This window comes from Antedon bifida, chromosome 4 (genome assembly GCF_963402885.1).
Source record: "Antedon bifida chromosome 4, ecAntBifi1.1, whole genome shotgun sequence".
In the NCBI taxonomy this organism is placed as follows: Eukaryota; Metazoa; Echinodermata; class Crinoidea; order Comatulida; family Antedonidae; genus Antedon; species Antedon bifida.
Window position 1 is genome coordinate 5,683,029 of NC_136229.1, and position 18,756 is coordinate 5,701,784.

At 33.6% G+C, this 18,756-nt stretch overlaps 2 protein-coding genes across 5 annotated transcripts in view; one reads left to right on the forward strand and one right to left on the reverse strand.

Moving 5' to 3' along the window:
* Positions 1-18,756, reverse strand: part of LOC144841608 (PDF receptor-like) — a 98,253-nt gene that overhangs the window by 49,483 nt on the left and 30,014 nt on the right. For 3 of the 4 annotated variants that reach the window (XM_078698052.1, XM_078698048.1, XM_078698051.1), the window contains exons 2-4: positions 16,601-16,653; positions 15,953-16,047; positions 2,493-2,610 (exon numbers count right to left, since the gene is read on the reverse strand). The gene's annotated coding sequence lies outside the window, so the exon portion shown is untranslated. Of the gene's footprint in view, positions 1-2,492; positions 2,611-15,952; positions 16,114-16,600; positions 16,654-18,756 lie in introns of those variants that run through there. The other variant, XM_078698049.1, reaches the window with a different exon arrangement.
* LOC144841592 (uncharacterized) overlaps positions 1-18,756 on the forward strand; it is a 119,053-nt gene that overhangs the window by 48,557 nt on the left and 51,740 nt on the right. The gene's annotated exons all lie outside the window — the stretch shown is intronic.

Below are 18,756 nucleotides of genomic sequence, written 5' to 3' on the forward strand. Positions count from 1 at the left end.
ATACTATAATGTAATTGATAAGTAAGTAAGAAAGCATAGTCTGCATTATTTTGATATAAATGTTGCATAAATGGCGTTCCATAATTAATGTGTAGCGAATTAAGTCCCGGCTGGCAACAATAGGCCGGGTGGCGAAAGGCTAAGGGGGTAAGCCGGGTGGCGAAAGGCTAAGGGGTTAAGCCGGATGGCGAAAGGGTGACCAAGAGGCCGGGAGGCGAAAGGCTAAGGGGCTAGGCCGGGTGGCGAATGGCTAAGAGGATAAGCCGGATAGCAAAAGGGTGAAAAATAGGCCGGGAGGCGAAAGGCCAATTTGGGAAAATATGCCGGGTGGGGATAGGCCAAGTGAAAATAATAGGTCAGGGGGGTTGACGGGGAAATTTTAGGTCGGGTGGCAACAGGCCGGGTGGGGAAAGGACAGGGGACATAAGTCAGGTGGCAACGTGTAGAGTGGCAACGAACCGGAACCCTTTGTGTAGCATCTTGTTACGCTGGACAAAGATATTTGCTGTATGTGTGTGCCATTGACATTGAAAAGTGCGTTTTGTGTTATGTAATACATTATCAGATTGTATTGTGAATTGTTTGGAAAAGAAAATGAACCTTGAAACTTGAACTTTAAACCTTTTTTAAAACAAGTGCTTCTTTTGTACACTACGACCGGATCAAATGCAAACGCCACAATGTATTAATAGGCCTACAGTTTCTTAATTCTAGTGATATTATACACCGTTCCAAACCTAACCTACAGTTATGGTTAAATATATAGGTTTATACTGTAATACACCTATTCTTTTCACGTTTTAAAACCATACACAATTTAATGTTCGAAACGTACCAAGTTTTAACAATAACCAGACATAAAACAGTGTCATTAGATGGTAATTAAACAATGACAAATTGTTTTTAAATGATACTCAATAGTGGTATGATCCAATCGATTTGCCGCCAGCACAGTACGATGCAAAATTACGCGTGTAGGAATCATCTCTTAATGCGCCATTACGAGTAAATAATTTACAAAATGTTACTTAGCGCATTATAATGTAAATAAACAGTCATTAGATCAAATATATGGGAGTAATTTTGTAGATATCGTCTGTTAAAATACTTATTCGTCTGCCTTTTTGCACGAAGAGTAATAAAAAACCTTTTAAAATAATTAAAAGGAAGATAGTCACAAGACATTGAGATCTGTCGACATTTCCTTTATTTTGGCCTTATTGGCTGTCCATAAAGATTATGACATGATGGCCATAACAAACGCATTCACACCATAAGTACTATAAACACTTTACGAGAGCCGGAACAAAAGCGGTAAAGTTATTATCGTCTGAACGCACGTTTGGTTCCCACTAAAGCTCTGTCTACTGCACTATCAAACTTTATGTGACAAAAAAGTGTGATGTGCCCCAAATATGGTAGTAAAATTCCCAAATATGGTAGTGATATGACATCATAATGTCCATATATGGGCATATCACAATATGTTTTTGTCACAAAAGTTTGATAATGTAGACAGAGCTTTAGACGCAACGCAATAACGTAACCGCATCGCAGGTAATTTAACGAATCATGACGTGATGGTGTACCAGAGCTTTCGATTGTGATTGGTCAAATCACTTGCGTTGTCCTACTTCGTTGCGTTGCGTCCAAATGGTAGCTTGCACAGTGCATACAAATCATGGACGTACACGCACAACGCATGTAATTTTACCGAATGCCCTATATATTACAGCTGTACAAATTGATTCCCACAAATAATTATAAGCATAGCAATTTTTAGTGTACTACAATTGTACAATAACGGATTACGATAAGGAAATATTAATATCTGATAATGGACACATATGTACTAACTAAAATCATGTATAAACATTGCGGAGTGACCTTCACCGAGAGACATTTGAACGTGTCAGATATTAAATCCTATAGGTTACATTTCAATCCCTAATACGTATCATTAAACATTTATAAATGGCAAAATCAGTATTAACTTACTAAGGCAATAATAAGAGAAAGTTGAAGTTCAAGGATAAATTTACACTAAACTACACTACTTTAAATGTATTTTCTTGATAAATTTAATAGAAACGATCACAAGAAACATTATGCCACACATTAGAGCATGCCATGTACTGTCTGATTAATATTAAACATTGTATGATGACAGCTAGGCCGTGAAATATATTGGTATTCTATACGTATGCTGAATCTTTTGAAGAAACCGAATTTGTGTTTTAAGGAAAGAGTAGACAATATATATATATTCAAAAATAGACGAATCTATTTAGGCTTGTTACAATAGTGGGTCCAGGAGTAGGCTTACTCCTGAACCCCACGTTTTGGTCAATCAACTTAGTAGAGAAATAAACTACAAATGTCCTCCATTCTTCTCAGCAGTATTTCAACCAGGCCTACCACCATAATTTCATCAACCTGCGAGCCACCACTGATATGGTTACACACGAGATAAAAACTACAAAATGACTTACCCTGGCCATAGGATCAATGTGCTCAGGCCTACTTGAAATATATTATACAATGTGTATTTGCACGTGTCTATTCCAACTGACTTGCATCAACGGCAAACTATCGATGTATCAACCTTATCTATAAAATAATAATGCATATTTTAGTATAAATAGGGCGATTCGATAACACGTACCGGTAAGCTTTAATCTGTAGTTTTCAGTTGCTTTCAGTAAGCTTTAGAATTGAACGTCTATTTAAAAAAAAACCTGTTATACTGTATGTAATACATTAATCAGATTCATATAAATAAGATAAGAGTGACACGTGACTGCAAATGACCTTTACCGGTGTTGAAGTATTATGTACTATGTATAAACTAAAAATCTCTTCTTTATGAAAAATCAATACAACACGGTCAAGCGTTCCAAGATATTTCAATTATTGGTAACACGATACCTGGAGTTAAAACCGATAACAACGTTTCTTTCCGTGCATTCAGCACTGTATATAATTGAAGATGACTGCCGAGGAACTGCAGCGAAAATACTGCAATTTGTATAAAGTATTGCATAATGAATACCACTTAAGCCTATTATAACTAAAGTAAATGCAATGCAGTTTACGGCGTTATGTAAACCGTTAAAAGTGGAAACCATTTCTTAGCAATTGCTGTAACAGTGTTCTGAGAGAAACACCATGATTATTTCTTAATAACTGCTTTTAATGGAAATTCAGACGGTTAATAACTCGTTTGCTATCAATTTGACAAATGAATTACAACGACGATGCAATGGAATTATTCGAGGATAAACCTATTAAACACATCTAAATAAAATCCCCTGTGGATTTGTTACGATTTTAGAGTGTTTTAAACGATACACCCACAGTGGTTGCCTGGTGGTCAGTAGAACATTTTAGCTACCATTTTGATTAATTTTGACTGCGTCCAGCAACCAGGCAGGTTGATTTTTTTTTTAAAAATTCCACATAATATTTTAACAGTAGCTCTTTTTTTATTTATTGGTTTAATTATACTTTTAATTGGTCTTATTACATCAAATCATAAATACAATATTTATTGGAGTTATCTTGTCTTATTTTTGAATAAGAATGTAATAAAAACGATTTGAGAATGATTTTCGATTTTAAGACAGAGGGCGCTATTAATAAAAACCAACATTCAAATTATAAAGTAGCACAAACACATTTTGATATTAATATAGACATTTCTTATAGAACATGATCTAATATAATTATTTAAATAATAGCACTATTGTTTGTATATAATTTCTTTTAAAATACTACTATAAAATACAATAACATAATCAAATCAAACTGCTTATTTCATAAATCATCGTATTCTTAATGTCGAATAAATATAATATAATAATATACTCAATAAAAAAAAATATATAATGTTTTTTATAATCCAAGCCTAAATATAATAGTTATAAATTCAAATTTAGAATTATGATATTATTCCAGATTTGTTTCAAAAAATGCAAGTTCAGAAATCAACGCGTTTAAAATGAAAAGCAAATATATTTATGTTGTGGCGTGACGTGACGTGCCGTAACAATATAAATATAGTTTAACGAGTTTACTTATTTTTAGATGACGCAGAATCCGTCATTATCGAATGGAATTCGTTACTGACGTGGTCTGGTCATTCTAATAAACTGGCTAACATTATGGAAAATGTATTAACATATATTAAAATATTGTTCTGGGTACTGTATAAAAATGACTACATGTACAACACATTTGCCGGTCACACTATGAGGTCCATATACAGTAACTACATATCAATCATCAGTTTTGTTAATAGAAACCAAAAGTTGACATAAGATTTACTCTCGTAAAATATGGAATGTTATTTTATCGTAAATTCTAGAGCGACAAAATGAGCTTAACAACGAACGTTACGTAGATATCGTTCTGTGACTGTGGAACGCGTTTTGCATCTTTGATAACAAAACGCTTAATGTTTAAGTAAATAAGCTTAATTCCATATCATTGAAATAAAGTAAGTGAGTACCAGAAATGTCATGTACATTGTTTAAATTATAAAACTTGGAGATAATTAGGTGTTAAAGGTTTACAAGTACGTCAAGTAAAAAAATTATTTTGTGAAAGACGCGTCGTAAGAATATCCTTTTAATTATGACGTAACCATGGATACAGGATGACAACAGATCATGTCCTCTGACACTCAATTGCACTGTTATATCAGCTTTCATATCAAGTACTCTTCTGGGAGACGCTAATGAGTGGGATTTCATTTCAAAATAAGCGATCAAGCTAGAAAAGATTAATAATATTAAAGGATATCATCCATCTTTGTCAATCAGGACGCAATAATCACCATAATTATAATGTAATTGCTATTTTAATTATTTTAATATTAACTGATTTTGATCTACAGATTTTCAAAATTTACGAATTTATTTTTAAAGATATATTGTCGCCCTAAAAAAATATTATTTTAAATTTTTTTGTTGAATATGTTATTTTAATGTCACATAATAGTTATTCACTCTCACAAAAAATTGGGTCTGAAAAAAATGTATTTACCTGAGAAAAATGTAATTTAAAGCAAAAAATGGTCAAATTGTCTGGAAGACAATGAGTTTTTGGGTAATTTAACTGTTTATTTTGTCTTTTTATAGGTGAAATAATTTTTTCCCCCGTTTTTTTTCTTATGGAAGTGAACAACTTCATTAAAACTGCAAAATGGCCTATTCAAAGTCCGATTTTAAAAATCTTTATTTTTCATGATTTTGGGGGACAATACATCTTTAAGATAATAAACAGAAATAGTGAACACACACACCAACCAAGTGGGTATAAATCGTAACAAACCGATTGGGGGCGCTAGTTTTCATCAGCTACAGTAATACAAGGGAGTTTAAAATCCCTGCTTATACAAAGTGCCTTCTTATTAAATTTTGAGAGGTCAAAGAAAACAACTGGAAAGAGTATTGGTCATTGTTCACGAGATACTAGGTTAGGCCCCTTGGTAGGTAAATATTATTATGTTTCAGTTTCTAATAAAACGAATGTGTTCTGGTTAACAGTGTAAGTTTGTCTCCATAGTCTGCTGCCTCGATCTCGGTAAAACATTTTAATACACTTAGGAATTACCAACCATGGCAATTTACAAATAGAGGCGTAATACAATACTGTATTAATTAAAACAATTTTTAAAAAGTTAGGCCAACTTTGAGTGGTACACAAACCTCGAATAACTGTAAGATTGGGGAAATTTGTTCTCTTTGGCGTTTCATACCACATCACGTTAAACTCCAGTGACACAGCAATGACATTTCGAACACCAATAAATCACTTCATAATATAAATAATTAGATGTATTTTTAACTTGTAGACCAAATAGCAAGTCGTTAAATTTGACATGACACTTGAACCTACGCACGTAAATAAGCTATAGGAAGAAACATCGGTATTTTGACAAAAATACAACATAGAAATTATTTTTAAAACCATCATTATTGAAACAAGAAATATTTCTTACAAAAAACGCCGATCAACTTTTTGACGTAATAGTGTTACGTGAAATTGTTCTTTTTTCATTAAATTATACTTTTTTTTTATTGATATTCTATTTAAAAATTTAAGAAATAGGCCTTTTTGTAGTAAACTAAACAATATACAGTAGTACATATTCCGGGGTAGAGGCGCTACTCCCTAAGGCCGTGATTCTAATTTCCCAGCCGCCCACAAACGTACTCACTAATCAAGCAATTCATCATCTATACATCATTCACCAAAAATATTTACCATAGAGGAAGGATTGTTTTGACAAAAATAAATTGAAAGCCAAAATGAAAACATTGTTCATTGAACAGGTCTTACTACTGTCTGCATAGACTCAATTCTCCCAGACGTGCTTTGGAGTTTGCGTATGCCCAGTCCGAGTTTCAAATGTGTTAGCCGTAGTAAGTATACGATAACCCTCAGCGTGATACAGTTTCCCAATGCTTCCGTCCTCTTTACTATAACTTCCTAAAGGCGCGGCGCGAAAACAACATCATAAAGTAAAAGGAATATTAGTATCCTTAAAATTATTTTTAAAACGATCATTCGCCCCTATTGAAAAAACAATCTTTTATGGTACGACGTTTACGCAATATTTCAATTATATGAATTCATGACGCGATATGTGAATGAAATGCATCGATATTAATTGAATGAAATGTTTTGAAAAAAAAATGTATTGAATGAAATGTTTTGAATTGAAATGTTTTGAATGAAATGTTTGAATGAAATTCACATATCGCGTCATAAAATTCATTTCATCGAAATGTTGCGTCTTGTAATGTAATTGAATTGGTAATAGAAATGTTGCGCTATATAATTCTAACTAGAATAGCGATGGCATACTTTATATGCTAGATGGTAATAATTTCAAAATAGATAATATGAAACTATATAGGTCATTTCGCTGTCCTTACTTTGAGGAATCTACGGATTCTGTTTCTATTAAGCTCTCTTGACTTTTTTTTTATTCTGGAGAAGATAATCACTGATGTTTTCTACTGCTATAGTATACGATTACAATAAACTACTGTATTTCATCTTCTATAGTAGTAAAGTATACGATTACAATTACTTTTGTTCATGTTTGCAATAATATAAATGGACATATAGATGTTTGCAATAAAGCGTATTCATGTTGTTGTTATTCACCATTTGCATACAGAATACCATGCTAACATTGATGTTTATATGCTGGAGGGAATAATAATACGTAATGTTCATTTATTACCCTGCATAACATCATCACCCATTCGAATTTGTTTTTCATGTAATTAACTATAGATATATGTGTGTGTTTGATTGTTTTAAAACTATATGCACTTTGAAATTGGAAAACTGAGCTATATAATACATTTTACAAGATCGCGTACTCGTTTGTGTTTGTGCTCACTTAGAAACTAATACACATGCGCAGATTAATATATTTGTTTGTTTGTTTGTTTACATCTGCGTAGTTTAATTACTGTCGTACGTACCATAATCAGACAGACTTCATACCTTAGTGCAGATTGGAAAAGACGATTTACAGCCATATGTGCAGGCATATTATTAATCTAAATAAATGCTTTGTACTCTGTTCCATAAATTTCATTCAACACATTTGATTAAAATAATAGCAAAATAAGTAACAAAAACACGTAGAAGTAGAGTAGCTGTTATCACCAACCTACTGGGTCAGGATAAAGTAATTTTAGAATAGAACCCATTATTTGCTGTTGTTGATACTTTTTTGCTTGATGTGGGCGTTCTTATTTGATTAATTTTACGCAATTCTTTGTAAAGAAAAAGATCGTTCCAGTTCTTTAATTCACTATTTTAAATTTAGAAGCAGCACAAGAGCAACCAGTCAAAGCCCTCTCCTTTTTAGGACGACCCTATTAAGGGGACACCGCAATCAAGGGACACATTCTTGTGTGCCGGATGAATTCCCTTACTTATAATAGGAGTACATAATACATAATAATTATATTATAATTTACTGACTTAAATGTTTCAGATGTTATTTCGGTCTGCTAAATGAGTACAAACAATTCTTAAGCTCAACCTTTATGTGACAAAATGTGTGACTATATATGGACACGATAATGTCATATCACTATCATATTAAACATGATAGTGATATGGTAGTGATGTTTCTAAATTTAAAGCACATCACTACCATTTTTTTAGCACATTTTTGGTCAAAGTTTGATAGTACACAGAACTTTAGATAAATTCTTACCTTGTATATTATATAGTAAGTAGTATAGTAAGGATTTATCCTCCAAATTAATCTGGTTGTGATATAGTAGCTTTAAGGTACAATTAAGATTCATAAAGAACAAGGACTTCCCTTGGTCTGTTCTTTTTTAATCTAATTTAAAGATGTATTGTCCCTCAAAAACATGACAAATTAGGATCAATAATATGCCATTTTATGCCGTTTTATTAAAGTTATTCACTACCGTAAAAAACACAAAATAATGATTTCATTTGAATACTTTTTTTTCCTTTGGATTATATAGTTTTGTTTTCCATGGTCAAAGTGAATAACTATTATGTGATATTAAAGTTCTTGTGATATTGAAAAATAAAATGAAAACAAAATTCAGAGACAATTTTTAAGATTGAATGTACTTGTGTTTAAACTGAGAAGGATACAAATGCTGTAGATCCAGAGGCGAGAAGAGGTACAAAAGAGGAAGATCCAGAGGGTATGTGTGGTACAATGCGGTAGATCCGGAGGGGAGATAAGTTACAAATGCGTTATCACGAGGGGAGATGAGGTACAAATGCGGTAGATCCCGAGGGTAGATGAGGTACAAATGCGGTAGATCCCGAGGGGAGATGAGGTGCAAAATGCGGTAGATCCCGAGGGGAGATAAAGTACAAAAGCGGTAGATCCCGAGGGGAGATGAGGTACAAGATGCGGTAGGTCCCGAGGGGAGATAAAGTACAAAAGCGGTAGATCCCGAGGGGAGATGAGGTACAAATACGATATATCCAGAGGGGAGATGAGGTACAAATTCGGTAGATCCCGAGGGGAGACCAGATACAAATGCGGTAGATCCGGAGGGGAGATGAGTTACAAATGCGTTATCACCAGGGGAGATGAGGTACAAAAGCGGTAGATCCCGAGGGTAGATGAGGTACAAATGCGGTAGATCCGGAGGGGAGATAAGTTACAAATACGGTTATCCCGATGGGAGAAAAGGTATACATTCTAGATCCCAAGGGGAGATAAGGTACAAATGCGGTATAACCCGAGGGCAGATGAGGTACAAATGCAATAGATTCTGAGTGAAAATGAGGTGCACAGAAAGCTGTAAATACAAAGTATAGAATAGCTATTACTGCCAGGCTATTTATGCTTTTATTCGTAATGATTTTATTTATTTATTTTAACATGATACGGAACCCTAATCGTTTAAATAGCAGCAATGCTCACCTACCACCAGCGATCGACATTAGCACTGGAACACCTTAATTTATGCCTCAACACGACTGAGTTCGTAATCTTAAGACCCCCATTAAAAATCTTTGTTTTGCTTTAAAACATGTCTGAATATTTTCACATAGGATCCGGCTGGATAACTTTACTTGGGTATCTTCCCAACGTGAATTGCAAGCTATATAAACATCGTATACTCAGTATTTTTTTCAGAAATAGCTATTTAAACTATAATGCCTCTAGCGACATAATGAATGCTGAATTGTGGTTTAAAGCGAATATCAATCAACAGTGCACTATCTTCACTTTTAAAATGCCAAATCCTTTTAATGTAAGAAAATATCATACACTTAGCTCAGTTAGAAATAACTATTGAGATGACAGACTATTTTTTATCCGGTTAAATACAATGCGTATGTATAGATATTACGTGGTCTTAGGACATGCTTTTGTGGTCTACTTTATTGCCGTGTAGTTAAGTATGACTATTCATTGCCCGATCAGAGTATGTCCATAACACATTTTGAAAAACATGCTTAGTGTATTACCTTATGTCAGTTATTACTGTGGAACATTATCGTCACATTTTATGCAGTCCTGGCGTAACGGCTATGAGCGCTCACTGGCTAAACCCAGGGGCCCCGGAGCTTATCTCCTGAGCAGTGCCCACGGGAAAAAAGGCATTACGAAAAAAAGGGCTAACAACGCCCGAGGCCTCCAGCGTTGGAGGGCCTCTTAGGGTTCCCAAACCAGGGGAATCAGGTCTCTATGGTACGCCACTGATTTTATATCTCTTGCTAACAGGATGAGGTGAGGAAAGGCAATTGAATTGAGTTGAGTTATTGTATTGTAATCGTACTGCAATCACGGAACTGCGTACTAAAGTAGTACGGTCAACCCAAATGAGAACGGTGGAAATAATATAACAGTGCGTTTTAAAACATTTGGGGCAATCTGGGGAAATCAAATGTGTGTGTAGTGCATCATAGTAAAATAATAATAATAGTTTTCATAATACATTGAAAGATAGACCTTACAAATACAACAAAAACGAAATAATGTCTTTTCTCTCTTTATATAGGCATTATATGTCATTCTACGAAATTGACAATTTGCATGTTTGGGGTAAACCCTCGACGACGAGCATTCAACTGAATATAGGTATAGATTACGATATGCAATGTTACAATACACTCTGTCATGCACAATGCATATTGCCGAGCGTCTTATAATTAGTATTAACGGGATACAAATTAGTAAAAATTGCACTGATTAGATTTAGACTAGCAAAACTTAATTTGTCTATATCATGTTGCTCACTGTACTTTAGAAGCCGAAACACAACTTATTACTTTACTTTGAGTATTGTATACTGAGAATAGAGTCTGGACAAGGAAACTAGAAATCATTCTAAAGCGACTGCAAGGAAACTAGAAATGACTGAACATCCCCATTCCCTATGCTCACACATTTTTGATAGACAGCTGTGGTAACTTTGGTACAAATTTTTTCAATAAATAATCCCCGTTTTTACAGCAGTATTCATAAAATCATGGAAAACCACCATAAATAACTCGGACTAAGATTATAGATTTGTCAAATCAGTTATGTGTATTCAGGCTCGAAGCCAGTATCAACAACAGTTTTCAGGAGATAGAGCTATTAGAGGCCCATGTTGGGTAGCAAGAAGATGTCTATATAAAATATATGTCATGACATTTATTACTGTGTTTTCTTATAAAACTACACGGGACTGGAAATCGGTTTGCTATTCATACGTATAAGTTCTGAAAGACATGGCAATTACATTTAAACATTTTCTACCGTTATTTTTAAAGCGTTTTGTTTTTTTAATAATTAAATTAACATGAGCGATCGTACAAAAAGAGACTATAGGCCTACTTATAAATGCTAGTGTTTTGGATGGTTTTGGAGTAATTTTCCTTTACTAATTTCGCTGCCGCTTTCGAATTATTAGAAATTATACACATTTATGTTTTGGTTACATATGTTTGTAATAGTAGGCCTAACGTACGTTGTGTTTGTAATTGTATTTTGACGGTGTTCGCCCTCCATAGTAGTAAAGCATTGCATGGAAAGTGACGTATAATAATTTGTTTAATTGTATTTTGACGGTGTTCGCCTTCCATAGTAGTAAAGCATTGCATGAAAAGTGATGTACAATAATTTGTTTAATTGTATTTTGACGGTGTTCGCCTTCCATAGTAGTAAAACATTGCATGTAAAGTGATGTATAATAATTTGTTTAATTGTATTTTGACGGTATTCGCCTTCCATAGTAGTAAAGCATTGCATGGAAAGTGACGTATAAAAATCGTTAATACAAAAGTGAAAGTAATCACTGCACGCACTGTATATTTACATTATCAATTCTCACTAATGTCGTGGCGTATAAACTGTTTTGTTATTACTAGGCTACTACAGTATGCTATAAAAGGAATCTTTGAGGCCGTGTTTCCGCAGCCAAAAATTAACCGATGAATGATTAAGCGATAAAAATTAACCGATAAACTGCTAGTGGAAACGGGGTTTAACCGATTCCGCTTGAGAAAAATTAACCGATAATTATCTCATTCAAATCAGATAATTATCGGATAGAGATAATTATCGGATAAATGCGATAATGTTTAACCTTTGACCTGAAGGAAAAACGTTGCGTTGTGATTGGGCACTTGATTGTTCGGTAATTTCTGATCATGCGCACTTTATTTTTTTGTAGTAATTATCTGATTGGTTAAAACATTAACCGATAATTTTTTTATGGCTGCGGAAACTCGGCCAGTTTTGTTATTACTAGGCTACATGCTATATAAAAGGAAACTATGACATTCCAGTAAGTCCATAAGGAAATGTAAAATAAAACAACAACTGTCCATCTGAAAGGTCATACCACCCGATGCCATTCGTATTCAATATCAGAAGTTATATTATATTAGGGTTTGGAATATCCTACGGTTTGTATCTTGCTGTGAAAACCGTTTACCTACCAGATCCAATATTTATAATAGCTGGTGATATCAAATATTTAATAGATAATTGGGTAATTTGTACAGAATATATAATATAACACAATATAGAAATGGGGAGGGTGTTTTTTTTTTCATCTCAACTCCGCACATTGAGAGCATTGGGCGCACAAAGCTTACCTACCAATAAAACATCAACACGAATATTGATTAGGACGATAAGGTATCAAACAATATTGTCATAACATAATCGAAACGTTATTGAAAGAACGTGAACATTATTAATAGACTCTCGGACGAAAGTAGGCCTAATGCTGCGGTTTTGTAAGGAGGTTTATGGTAAATAGGAGTAAGTTTGGGATTCTTTCATATATCGTCTATACACAGTGTATTCTAGATTTCTATTCGATGTATCATCTTCTTTAATTAAAGTTAGAAAGACTGGCACGCATCGTTATTCTCGTCGTAAAGGCATAGGCCCTAATTAAAATTGTTAATGATCCTACAACACCAAGATATACAGAGTCTTTATATGTACTAGAAACTGTGTTTACATGTATACAGTACTATATACAAAATAATAAAAAGTGCATTAAAAAAAGTTCAAAAGTGTCCCTGGGGACAAATAGCTACGTGACAATAGCATCGTCGGTCAAATAGCAGTAGCTGGGTTCACGTTGCCTGGCAACAAAGATCTGGCAACCCAAAAGTCATTTATTTAATACGATTAACATGATACTGTGTTAAAGTATCACGCATTGAAAGCCATTGTTAAAACATTATTAAAATAGTAGAAATAATAATCTTTGGTAAATATGTAAATGCACGTGTAACGTACAATACTTCCATATATCGTGATTTATGGATTAATCTCTTCTTATTACAGAATCTAAAAATGCAAAACAATACAGCATATATATATATACCATGTCATCATTCACATAGCATAACTTATAGAAAAAATAGTTCGTACATTGGCATTATTTGGAATTGTGTTTTCTGTTATACAGTATTTATAATATTTAAATTGCCTATTCAAACTATTAGTCTTCTAATGAAATCCTCGAACTCCACAGAGCATTATCAAGTTCAGACGTATCGGCATTTATATCACTATAGGCCTACAATAAAAATACTATTGTCGATAATGTTATTTAAAAAAAATCCCAAGTGAACACTCTCTATAATTGATGTTCAATACATCAGTTTGTCCACTACGACGCTCCATATGTATAGGCCCATTGTATTACCTCAAATTATGTAATCAACACGTTACTCTTTGGCATCAGTAGGGTAAACTAATTGTTTTGCCAGGGCTATTTTTGTGGTACACTTGTGTCTAGGCCCAGAACCGGTAATTATCAACTATGTTATATGCAAGTTTGGCTGTGAATGTGGAGTTACTTCGGCTTACTTACAGCCACTAAGGGGACACTTTCTTGTGGACAATGGGAAATATACACTACGGCCAGCTCCTAATAATCGCGGACACCTCTATTAAAGGGACATCCCGAAGGTGTCTCCTTAATAGGGGTTCTACTGTAATTATCAATGGTAATTATCAATTGAAGACCCGTTAGTATCCACTGCTAGCTACGGGCATTAATAGTGTGTAGAATATTCAATATAAGTTAACTGATATGTCTGTAGAAATGTGAAGGAGCTTTAATAATACTTAAGTGAGTTGTTAAGTGCAATTTATCCTCAATCCCTTCAAATAAACTAAGATGACTATGGGGGATAAAAATAGACAAAAACTAAATCCAGATAAACTTCAAGCAATGAAAACGGAAGTTATAAAACAAGTTCACTGACAACAACAGCAATTAAAGTAACAGATTGAACACGTTGTGGCTTGCAGGCTTAAATATATCATACAGTATAACTGTTTTACTGAAACCTATGCGATACGGTACAGAAGTTACATATAATCTGTAAAGGTCTTTGCAAAACTGTTCATTATTGTTGTCATGTCGAGAGTCATGGGTATTCACACTACCCACTATTTTGTCAATTTGATTTTGGTTTATTTTCTGTTTAATATACCAATTATATAATTTAAGGCATAACTTATAATTCAATAACAGATAAGTAAAGTAATAATAATAATATTGATAAACTGTTTTAAAGCGCTATTTACTGATGCCTCACGGCGATAAAAGACCAACAAGATTTGATTGACGGATATGGAGTGGAAGCTGGTTCCAAACTAGTGGCGTGGCGCTTGTGCAAAAAAAGATTTAGTGTTTTTTTAGATAAAATAAGAGGGTCAATTTCAGAGTGAAGACCTTTTCTTTTAGTAATAACCACTTAAAACCAAATAATTACAGAACATATTACATATTGAAAATCAACGATCTTCACAGAGACGCATAATGAATTCAACATCCACCGAACTGGTCAGTGACCCAACGCAGACATACAGTCGACTCGAGAAGCCACGATTATTAACCCTAACCTCAAAATACCATATAAACCGTAAGTCTATCAATCTTCACATTTGGTGGCCGAAATTCCTGTTGCACCAGACCAATTTACTAATTTTAACTAATGAAATGTTTTCGCCCGGTCAAGATCTCATTTCCACTAGCCTGATAAGTACACTGCACGCACATTAGTCACATGGTTTTATCAGCGTATGGACGGCGCGCAATGTTATTAAATAACAATAACAATAGGCCTAATTGACGAAAAGTTTTGCCGGCCCATGAAAGTATGTGCTAGGCTAGGTTGGCAAGAGCATTGTGCTTAAATACCAAACTAATGGCATTCAGGAAGCAAATGCAACGGGCAATTTATCGGTGTCAATTAAGATACAATTATTAATGGTCTCACGCGGTTCTACGGAAATGAATTGCTTGAATTGGAATGTTATGTCTGGGTAGCTAGGCCTACTCAACCCGACTGACCTCACACCTCGGTTGAGATAATTTTAGGGGAACGTTATATGAACGTCCATTGATTAACAAATCTTTCTTTAAGTTTAATTAAAACTGTATAGACAAACACCATACATAAAGTCTTTTGAACTTGAAGCAGCAAAATATTGAACAATTTGATATCTATGAGATTTAATATTGGACATTGTAAACTAATATTATTTCAATAATTAGTTGGTTATAAATGAATGTTTTGTCAACATAATAGAGATTTATATCAATACGTCCCACGCGGGCCCATGGCATGGGTTTAAATGGTCATATAATGAATGATGATGCTAGCCGATATATTTAGGAATCTGTTTGACGTATTTGACTTCCTTTTTCCAGAAAAAAAATGGTTTTAATCTACAACATTCTTAACATTTACTCTAGAAAGAAATAATGAGTAAAATAAAAAAGAAAAATTAGATTAAGATTGCTCTCCTAAAGAAGATCTGCTTACATGTCAGCAGTTGTGGTAACGACTACACTAAATAGGCCTAACTATATTTTACTTGTTAGATATTGTTATCGACGCTTTTGTCTTCTATATAATTACAAATAATATTAAAAGATGTTTTTACCTTATGAGGCTTCAATTCAAGCATGTGCGGATATCCGATGGTAGATGGTATGTCCTTATCCTTCTCGAAGATATTGTTTGTTTGTGTTTCGAGCGCTTTGGAGAGAAGCAAAATGTATGCAGTCAAGTAGGCGATAAAAGTATAGCGCCCCAAAAACAGCGCTCTCTACGGATTCATTTACCTTTGAACAAGTTAAATAAGCTTGAACAACCAAGCGGTGATATCTGTTACGTCAAGTTTAAAATGTATAAAATAGTTTTGTTTATGAAATATTAAATGTTTATGGTGTAAATTAGTGTATCATTTTTTTTAGATACACGATCTAGAAAGTGACGTCATTGATTCCCCGCATACAGTTTAGATTATATGACACAGTGTTAGATTGAATCGATATACTTGTTGCCAACGTTATCAAATCATCTAAATTAAATCAATTTGTAACGTTCTGTCAGAAATCATTTTGAAATTGGATTATCTGTTTTGAAATTGAATGCAATTTCACAGGTGAAACGAAAATTGTTTGCTAGACATTCTTAATAACATTTCGCTGACACCCAAATACAAGTCAGCGTGAAGGAGTTCAGCAAGAGTTTAAAAATAACTTTTTACAAACAAACAACAATCATCAAACAAAAGTGAAAGATTTACCTGTATCGCCCTCGATTTGTAGTATAGTGTCTTTTCCATATTTCGTAGTCGTCCTAAAATTAAAACATAAGAAGATATATAAGATATAAGATAAGATATAAGATAATATTTATTGGTCCATCATAAAATATGTTGGAAATTCATTTTCCAAATGGTGTACACATACAAAAATACATACAAAAATTACAAATAAAATATATAAAAAGAAAACATGTACTGTACTTAACAAGGCCATATACATGGCTGCAGTCGAGTGCTCAAATTTGAGTTAGTGTTTACCGACCGACCGACCAACCAACCGACCGACTAACCGACCGACATAGTGAGCTGTAGATTTGCGTTTGCACGCGACTAACAAAATAGGCGAACTGAATAAGATGTTAGATGTTGAGATACTGTACCTAATCATAGAACAATAATGGCGATGTGAAATTAAGCTGAGAGGATGAACGACTTTAAGGAGGAGGACAGCGATGGAGATGATGATAGTGATGAGAATGAAGATAGATGTTGATAAAGATAATGTGATAAGGTCGATTGACGATTACTGATAATAAAATAGAGCTAGTCTTTTTAAAAAAACAAGAAAAAAACAAAACAAAACAAGAACAAGAGGCATGGAGTAAAAGAAATAAACAAAGAAGATTAAAATGGTATATAGGCCTACACATAATTAGACTACCGGATGATACGCCAATTAAACAATGCGATTTGAAGCTATTCTAAGCACTTTGGTGTTTTTATGTTAACAAGTTTTTTCGAAATGCACAGAAGGAAACTAAAAAGAAAGTAAAAAGACCACCAGGAAGACCAAACTGGATAAACCAAATAAAAACAGATTTAAAGGGAAAAAATGTAGACTTTAGTACAATAACAAACCATCCTGCCCAAAACAGAAAAATATGGAAATAAACAGAAAACGTTTCAAGAGAGGGTGGAGTCTTTTTCTATAAATTATGGCATTTCAAATTTATATTCCAATAATTGTGTTTATAAATTTCAGGTTTGAATCGATATATTTTTGTAACACAAATATAATCACAGTTAAGTGATAAAAGTCGCATGATGTCACTTCTCCGTATATACAGCATTAATGTTTTCAGGCACAACTCAAGTCTTTTTTTCTGTTTAATATTAGTAACATTATTACGTTTTACGGAGAATATTTCCGGCTCTTACTGTACACAAAATTCGGCGATCGCTTTTTTTTAACAGCCTAGAGTTGCATAACATAACCTCTCCTAGGGCGATTTGTAAAAGTAGGCCAAATTAAAACCTATTGCCTACTGAACCTCTGTTTGCTAAAATTTATGTGCCCATTATTTCCGTTATAGTTAACTATGACATTTTCACAATCCTCTAAGGTATGTTTTTAACAGCGAAACAAAAATATAAAAAAATGCGAAGTGCACATGATGACATCATAAAACTGCGTAATCCATATAACAAAGTCAATGTTCTTACGTGTCCAGGAAATTATTAGGGAAATTCAAAGGAAGGTGTCCGGACATATAAAAACAATATATAGGATATCATCTAAGATGCCCGGATATAAATAATTTGTACCATTTCTTTCCTTCTTTATTTATTTCTTCCATTTCCATTCATCAAACATAAGCATACATAAATAACCATAGTAAAAAGACGAAACAAATAAGAATGGAAATGGGGAATCTCTGAAGCATAGCTTATACAAGTAGAAACCCCCTGTTACAAAATAATATATATATGAATAGAAATATGAAAAAAGGCACAAGGGCACAAGGCAAATAATTTAAGAAAATACAAACAATCTTGTTTTCCAGCTTAGCAAAAAAGGAAGTTTTCTCTAAGAGTAAAATGCACTAAACTGACAAAATTATAACAAGCAGCAATTTGAATATAATGATAACAGTTTAAAATAACTAAACTTACAGTAAATAGAAAAGGAGCCTGCAATCTTCCTGGATTTGATTGTTTGATTTAGTTCGCTTTTGGGAATCCTGTCTATCTCTATTGTTTGTTATTTTTTGTTATAATTATGTGAGACGAAATAAATGAAATGAAATGAAATGGAATGCTGTATCAAGTTCTCTCTAAAATAACGATATTTTATTATCAGTGTGTTTCTAAAAGGTGGAATGTATCAACCGGTATATATCTCTATAATACTGTAT